The sequence below is a fragment of the Tenrec ecaudatus genome, chromosome 16 (assembly GCF_050624435.1).
Source record: "Tenrec ecaudatus isolate mTenEca1 chromosome 16, mTenEca1.hap1, whole genome shotgun sequence".
Lineage (NCBI taxonomy): Eukaryota > Metazoa > Chordata > Mammalia > Afrosoricida > Tenrecidae > Tenrec > Tenrec ecaudatus.
The window spans coordinates 56343483-56352013 of record NC_134545.1 but is presented as its reverse complement, the minus strand read 5'-3'; positions in this window follow the sequence as shown (position 1 = coordinate 56352013).

Genomic DNA, 8531 nt, shown 5'->3' with positions numbered 1-8531 from the left:
AGCAGTACCTTCACCTCAACAATTTAACTACAGGGAAAAAACCGATACCTTTTCACCAGTAATTGAAGTTCCCTTGTTCCACAATCTACTTCTTAAAAAATGGCCGTTTTGCTATTCTGACCCTGGACAAGGTTGTAACAACACTGAAAATAACCTCAGTTTCCCCCTCAACGTCCCCCTCCCCACTAAGGCAGATTCTTTTGGTGCAGTGGCACCCTGACAAAAAACCTTTCCATTCCTTCTCCCATTCCTTCTATGTATGCCCGACACCCTGGTCCCCAGCTAACTATGTACACAGTCCCTGAGGTAAACGCTCTGCAAAATCCCTCCCATGGCGTCACCAGACACACAGGGCAGTGCTCCTCCCTGTCCTGGTTGGTTTAGCGGTAGCCTCTTCCTTGGTTGGCTCTGGAAGGGGGGAAGGAGCCTTATCCCACTCTCTGAGCTCTTCACAAAGCTGGTCCTCCAAACTGCAAGCGGCAATTAAAGATACTTCATCATCTTTAAATCTCTTACAACACCAAATAACACCCCCTAGCCCAAGTAGCCTTACAAAACAGAAAAACCCTAGACATCTTAACGGCTGATAAAGGGGAATGTGTATGTACCTGAATGAGGAGTATTGCTATTATGTTAATGAATCCGGGTTCTTGGAGACCAGTATCAACAAACTTGGTGAGTTGGGAAAAAGCTCTCTGGTCAGACCCCCAGTATCCTTACAAGGAGGTTGGTGGTCTAATCCATTAATCGGTTGGGTTGCTCCCTTAATAACCCCTCTTATAATCATCTGCGCTCTGGTACTTGTGGCACCCTGTTTGCTGAACTTTCTTCGCAACTGAATTCAAGACATTTCTCATATTGCCTTAATCAAATGTTATTGCACCCTACAGTCCTCTCCCACAGGAGCTAGACATTCCCAGCCCGTAAGTCCCTCCCACGCCATCCCAGTACCCGCAGGAAATAGTCAGAAGGGTCGTTGCCCCTATCACCAAAGATTTGGGGATGTCTGGCCGGATCAATATCAGGCTAGCTTCTAGCAGCAAGTGTCCTTGAATCCCCACACCCATGCAGAGCTGACCAGAGCTGATTGCTGAAACAACTAGCAGCGAGTGACCTTGAATCCTCCACACACACCTGCGGAGCTCACCTGAGCTGGCTAACGTAAAACAGCTTTGCAATTTTTTTTTTCTTCTTTTACTCATGGCCCGTTCTGCTCATGGCCCATTTTGTTCATGGCCTGTTTGCCTCATGACCAGCTTTGTTCTCAGCCCACCACCCTGCACCCAGCACAAATACACCCGGAACCAGGACGACACCTTGCATTCCAGAAATCCAGACATACCTGTATCTTCCAATCCCCAAATATTTTACCTTAGATGGACTCATGGCAGCCCAGTCACATGTTCCCTGGCCATATAAGCACCACTCTGTAGTCTGAATCCCTTGGCCCGGACACTGTGGACCATGGGACTTCGCACAGGCTGTGTTTTTCTCACTAATAAAGTCTGTTTGTTCAAATTCAACTGATTTGGTCTCTGATGCCTCTTGACTACCTTACATACCAAGTTTTTCTTATTCAAGATCCCAATTGCGCATGCATATGAGGCAACTGAAATTACCATGACTGGGCTCAATATACCACAGTCGTCAAAGATGGAGTTCATCAAGTATAAAACTTGAGTTATAACAATTGGATGACACAGAATTCAATGTTGAGTGCATGTTGTGCTTTTACTCTCTTAAGTCCCCATGGCGACACCTCTGTCCTTAGGTCTGCACCCCACTTAAATTAGCACTTACATCAGCTTTGCCACATACAGGAAAGGACAAACACCAGCATATGAGATGATGCATTGGCCTTTATTGGCCTTAACCTAGCAATTAAAGTACTATGTTCTTTATCCTCTTGCTCTAAAGCAATGTGTGTGTTAATGTTTTTGTAGAGTGTGTAACAAAATACATATTTGTGTGGTCTTATTTAAAACATTTTAAAGATATGTAGTAGAATACTATAGCCCATGTCAAAGGACATCAGGCTCAATACACTGAAGAGCCAATGATACAAAGGAAGACCCTTGATAATGTGGCTGAACACAATGACTGCAACAATAGTCGTAAGCATAACAATTTTGAAAATGGCTCAGGACTGGGCAGTCTTTTTCCAGGTTGTGCAAAGTTCTCAGTGAGTCAGTCCCAGTTCTCCGGCCCTTAGAAATGGTACATATTAGAGTCAGGGGCTGTCTCAATAGTTAAATAATGATTGGGAGTTTGAATGCCTCAAATCTGTCTTGAAAGACAGACCTGGATCTCTACTTAAGAAAAGCCACTGCCCTTGAGATGTCTGTAGATCAATTCTACTCCACACAGAGATCTTTGTGAGTCAGAATCAACTTTATGGCAACTGATTGGGTTTCAGTAGTATATATTAATGAGTATTAATAAATCTGAATTTGAATGATGATGCTGGTGAAGAATATTGAAAATATTCTTCATCAACTCACTGCCATTGAGTCACTGTTGACTCATAATGACTCCCTCTAGGCTTTTGAGACTGTATCAAGGCATTTTGATAGAATAGAAACAATAAATAATAAAGGAACAAACTCATATTGACATTTTTTTACTCTTGATATTAAATTCTTATCTGTTTCACTTTTGCACAAGGTTTCTTGGAAACGGCTTCCACAGTGAGTGTTTTTCTAAGCAAAGAGGAACAAGTTACAGCCAAAATTTCACAGCTCTGGCAATTGTGTCTGAAAACTACGCCACTCCTGGCTTTTTATTAAGAAACTCCATTTCACACAAACCCTACAGCTATTTGCATTTTAAGATTCTTGTGTGAGATTCTATTAATATTGCCAATCAAGTGAATACTTAGGGGAGAACGCTACCTGGGAGGATTCTAGATATGCACCAGACAAGAGTTTAGCATCTGAAAAAACATGGTCTCCTGTATCTATGTTTAAATCATTACAGGGGATCATTTAATGCCAACTACCTTTCAGTGGGTTGGTTTTCAGCCTTTACTTTATTAATATTAACATCATCTCACAATATTAAAACAAATGAATACAATATAATAATACTGAATTGTATTTCTGATTTTGATTTGATATAAACACTGAGATTTTAGAGAGGAATGAATAACAAGGAAACAATGATGAAATTACTAGTAGATGTGTTATTAAGGAATTAGGAGGGGGAAAAAAACTGTTTTGACAGTTTACCTCAAGATGATGTTTCTGGTGTATTAAGATAACTGCACAGTATGTGCAATTTATCACAAAGCTTTTCTTTCCAATTCCATAAATGAGTGAATAAATAATACAGTGTTATATAAATAATATAGCCCTAAATTCAGATTTATTAAAAATGTGAATGAATGCTGAGCACTCAAAAAAGCCACAGGGATATCAGCAATTATGAAGTTAGTAAGTATTCTTCCAGGTACATGTTCACACTGGGTTTTCAAATCTTTCTGTGCAGAAAAAAAAGCTAGATACAGCTACTACTTTCTTAGAAAAGACATGTGCAGTATAGACAAAGAAATGAACCTGTACTGGTTACTATTACCATTCTCTGAAGTCTCAGACATGTGCTTGTTTCCCCAAGATAGTTGATTCATTTATAAATGAAACATGTAAAAGCAAGAGAAATAAAATTCCCTACAATTCTTCCTATGAAGAAACCCCACCCCTGTTGGTATGGCTGTGTGGTTTAGGAATTGGGCCACCAAGGGCAATGTCAGGTGCTCCTTTGGAGGAGTAGGCAGCTGTCTGCTCCAATATAGATTTTCAGTCTAAGAAACCCTGTCTGGAGTTGTTATGAGTCAGAATCAACTTGATGTAAGTGCATATATGAATATTAAATATGTCTTAGGTAGATTTTTACTTCATACAAACAATAAAAACAGTCATACAATAGTAAAAAGTGATTTAAAATATTTTCTATCTTTTGTAAATACCACTTTTTACAAACATACCGTAGGCAGTTTTATTGTCTTCCTACAACAAGCACAGAGCATATTCTGGAGAGAATGCATAGATGGAGACAAGTATTCTGTGCAGCTATGAGTTTGCATACGGAAATGACAGCATGTGCATAGGGGCATGTTCAATTTTTAAGAGGGATTTTTATTATAAACAAATAATAGAAATAATGAAGCCTGTTCTTTCCCAACACAAAGGCCCTCAGCCATCCTTCAGGTTCTGACATGAATTCACATTTTATCCACACAATAGATAGATCTATAAAGGAAACAAAAATATTAGCGAAGTTAGAATAAGCACCATTTGAGATCAAATGGGCAGAATTTAGCCAAAGACAAAGCTCAGAAAGTTCAAGGAGAAACAGAAACAAACAAGGGTGGGGAAGTGGGATAAGCGAGATTACAATGTAGGTGTTGTCATCAATGGGATGAAACACAATGTATGTAAGTTACTGAATAAAAAGGAGTTGTGATGACACAGTGGTTGCCTTGGGCCGGATCCACAATGCTAGCAGTTGGACTCCACCAACCTTCCTGGGAGAAAGAGATGAGTCTTGGAAACTCACCAGGCAGGTCAATTCTCTGGTGTCCTCTAAGTTCGCTGTGAGTCAACATTGATTCAATGGCAGTGAGGTTTGTTTGTTTGGTTTTTGTTTTTTTATTGAATGAAAACATGATCTGACTGTTATTGGATGGGATGCTGGAAAAAATTATAATCGTCTCGACTTTTTAATAAAAACACAGTAAATTACAGTTCATGCAAAATGAATGCTATCTCTTAGAAATTTCTGTAAGCTTGAAGGAAAATGACATTTTCTTAGACAAATGCCCGGAGGGGAAAAAACCCACCAATCATTTGTAAAACAAATTGTGTGTAAAACTAAATAAATTAAAAATTGATTAATAAACAAGCAGCCCTGGGTTATATATTGGACTTCTAACCACTAGCCCACCAGTTCAAATCCACCAGCTGCTCAATGGGAGAAAAACCGAAGCTGTTTCTCCCACAGTCTGAGAAATATTAGGATGCTATTCTATTTTGTCCTGTAGGACCACTATGAATCAGAATCAACTTGACAGCAGTGGATTTTATATACATAGATTATTTTTTATTTCTAAATTTACTAAATCTAACATTTAGATCTCTGAATCTATTATTTTATAGATTCATTCATATGTTTAAGAACTTGTTATGTAGAACAAATATTATGGTATGGAGTGAGTCAATTTAAGCAAATTACTACAATTATGCGAATATCCTTAATAGTTTGATGTTACTTATTAGTCTATCTTGTGATTAGAGAGCTACATCTTGACTTCACTCACCTTGCCTGCTGGTGGCAGAGAGGTGCAGCTGGGAGCTGGATTCCCGCAGCATATAAGTAGTTCCAGCCCAGCAGCTGTTCCACAAGAGAGAGATGTGAATCGTTGCTCAATGAGAGACCCAAAGCCTAAGCAACCCATCAGGGAAGTTCTACTCTTTGCTATAAGTCAAAAATTAACTCGATGGTAGTGAGATTGTTAGCCTCCAATGGTAAGTGCTCAAAGATGGTGAATATTTATTAACTGATATGAATTGATCAGACATTTGCAAACTGGAATATTTTAGATTTTCCTACTATGTTCTTTTCTTCAAATTCTGCTAAATTCTTTTTTTAAATCATTTTATTAGGGGCTCATACAGCTCTTATCACCATCCATACATACATCAATTGTGTAAAGCACATTTGTACTTTCACTGCCCTCATCATTCTCAAAACATCTGCTCTTTACTTAAGCCCCTGGCATTCGCTCCTCATTTTCCCCCTCCCTCCCTGATCCCCCTTCCTCATGAACCCTTGATAATTTATAAATTATTATTTTGTCATATCTTACACTGTCTGACATCTTTCACCCACTTTTCTGTTGTCCATCCCCCAGGGAGGAGGTTATATATAGATCCTTGTGATTAGTTCCGCCTTTCCACCCCGCCCTCTCTCCACCTTCCCGTAATTTTATTACATAAGCCTTGTCCACCTACAGCATGCTGTCCTTCCTCCTTGCATTGAAAATAACAGACACATCTGGAATGTTTCCTTATTCAAAACCTGCAGCTAAGGTTACTTGGATTGCTGCCAGATTATTCTAAATTCTTCTCTTCCCCTGCTTTTTATTTCCAATTGCCATTTATTCACTTACATCTGATTATATTATTCCTCTACTTAAAAGATGCCAGGGGCTTCCCATCAGATGCAAAATGAAAACCCGTGAACTTGCAGTGACCTTCATTCCTTGTGATGTCTTCTTATCCTTGTTTTCTACCCTTCTCTGGGCACGCTTCATCTCCCTCATTCTACACCAGTCCAACCCCCATGTTACTTGTTCCGACATCAAGAACTCTGCTTCAAAGGTTCTTCTTCCAGTTTTCATTTAATTTAAGGACTCTGCTCAAAAATAAGCATGGCTGAAGGTTGCCTAAGCACTCCTGAAAACAAGAACTGTATCACTAGCTCACCAGGTTCACCGTACTTGCATTTAGATTCTTCCGGTAACTATATATTTTATTTGCATTTACTTATTGTTATGTATTTATTGTGTTCCATAGGTAACGTGCGCTCATAAGAGCAAGGTTCTTATTTTGGTAACTGCTCTAACCTTGCCGCCTAAAACAGTATTTGTCATTGGGTTGTCAAAGAAGTATATTTTGAATGAATAGTGAATGAGTTAAAAGAAGGGATTTCTCCTTATTCAGTATCACTTACAAATACAATGTAGTGTTTCACAGATGCTCCCTGCCTCTCCAGTATACACACTTTGCAATCCACTCTTTGTAATCTCAAAGGCTACTTGACAGTTAATCAATATTAATCAATCAATTGCTGCCACATTATCATCTAGGAGTATCAGGAGTATTTGTCCCATGAACAAAACATACCACCAATAGCATCACAATCACCACTTTCAACAAGAACTGACATATATCAGGCATTGTTTTAACTGCATTATATACATTGATTCATTTTGCTTAAGAACAATTTATTAATTAAATACAATCACTGGTCTTGTCGTGTAGATAAGTAAATATAGACATTATAATTTTGGGAATATTTCTTAAAGTCACACAATAGTGATAAATAAGGATTTTATATACAGGCTGTACACAGACATGGCTTTGTGCAGATAGCAAAGATTTATGTTACCTCAGAGCAAGATTCCATCCACTGGAGTTTTGTACTCTTTGTACCCAGCTCTAAAGTGACTATTCCACAGGAAAGGCATTCGTGTAAGACTGAGCTAGCTAATGAAAGAAAAGTCTAACTACTGGCAAGAAAAGAATATTCTATTGATATTTTTATCACTATAGAATAGAAAGAAGGGAAAATACTTTTAAAATTGTTACAGAAATCATGACTTACATTGGGTTTGAGGCCCAAATTTGTAGTATATTTATTCAGCAATGAGTAAGAGAAAAATGATTGATGCATGCAAAATATTATGCTGAGTAAAAGTTTGTTGAGTACATTATTGAAACACATCCAACCATTGATGCAAGCAAAACAATTATGCTGAATACAAGAAACTAGATAACAAAAGTGAGCATATAGCATGCTTCAATTAAGACAAATTAAACTTATATAAAACTATTTATATACAAGTTAATTTCTAGATAATGGAAGTTACTCAGTTAGTGGGGTCTGGAAGGGAGAAAATAGATTACCAAGGATCATGAGGAAACTCTTTGGAATGAAACTTATATTCATTCTCTTGTCACACTTCTAAGGATCTATTTAAATTATGTGCAGTTTCTTGTGTATCAATTTTAGGATTATAAATTTATTTTCAATTTCCTAATTTTCCCACTGCCTCAATTAAAATATGCCTGTCCTCTGTATCTTTTTATGGGAATCTTGTTTTCCAGGAAATTTACATCATACATTTAAGCAATATTTATGTAGACATTTATTTTACATAAGTGTCATGTAGTCTTTTTCATTTTCCCCAAATTATAGTTTTGTGAATATTTAGATTTATGCAACATTACCCATCTGGAGGATGAAAGAGGCATTGTAGCCATGTATTTTTAACAATGAAAATATTTTTAATTATGTATCTCATAAAAATTCATTAGCACTTTATGTAAATGGTTTATTTACAATGGAACAACTAAATTCTAATAACATGCATCATTAATATTAATTTGTTTTGGAATCCTTCTGATATTTGCACTACACAAGGGACTTCTTGACACCAGTCCCATTTTGAAGTCTCAAAACAGTAAAATCTCACTGACTTGAAATTTTCTTTCTTCCTTTCTGAGTGCTTCTTGGACTTCCATGCCTTTCAAGTTTTGCTTTAAGAAAGATCTGAAGTTTTACTACTAGCATTTAAATCAACTTGCCAAAAATTGTATTTTCTACTTTTGTGGGTGTATGAATGATCCAATTAAAAGCCATGTTTCTAAATGCCATTTCTGTATCAGGTCAGTGAGGAATGATGGGAATGAGTATGCCGCTGGGTAAGTTTGCCGTGATGCATTTCAAAGGCTGCACACGTAGGTTGGGGT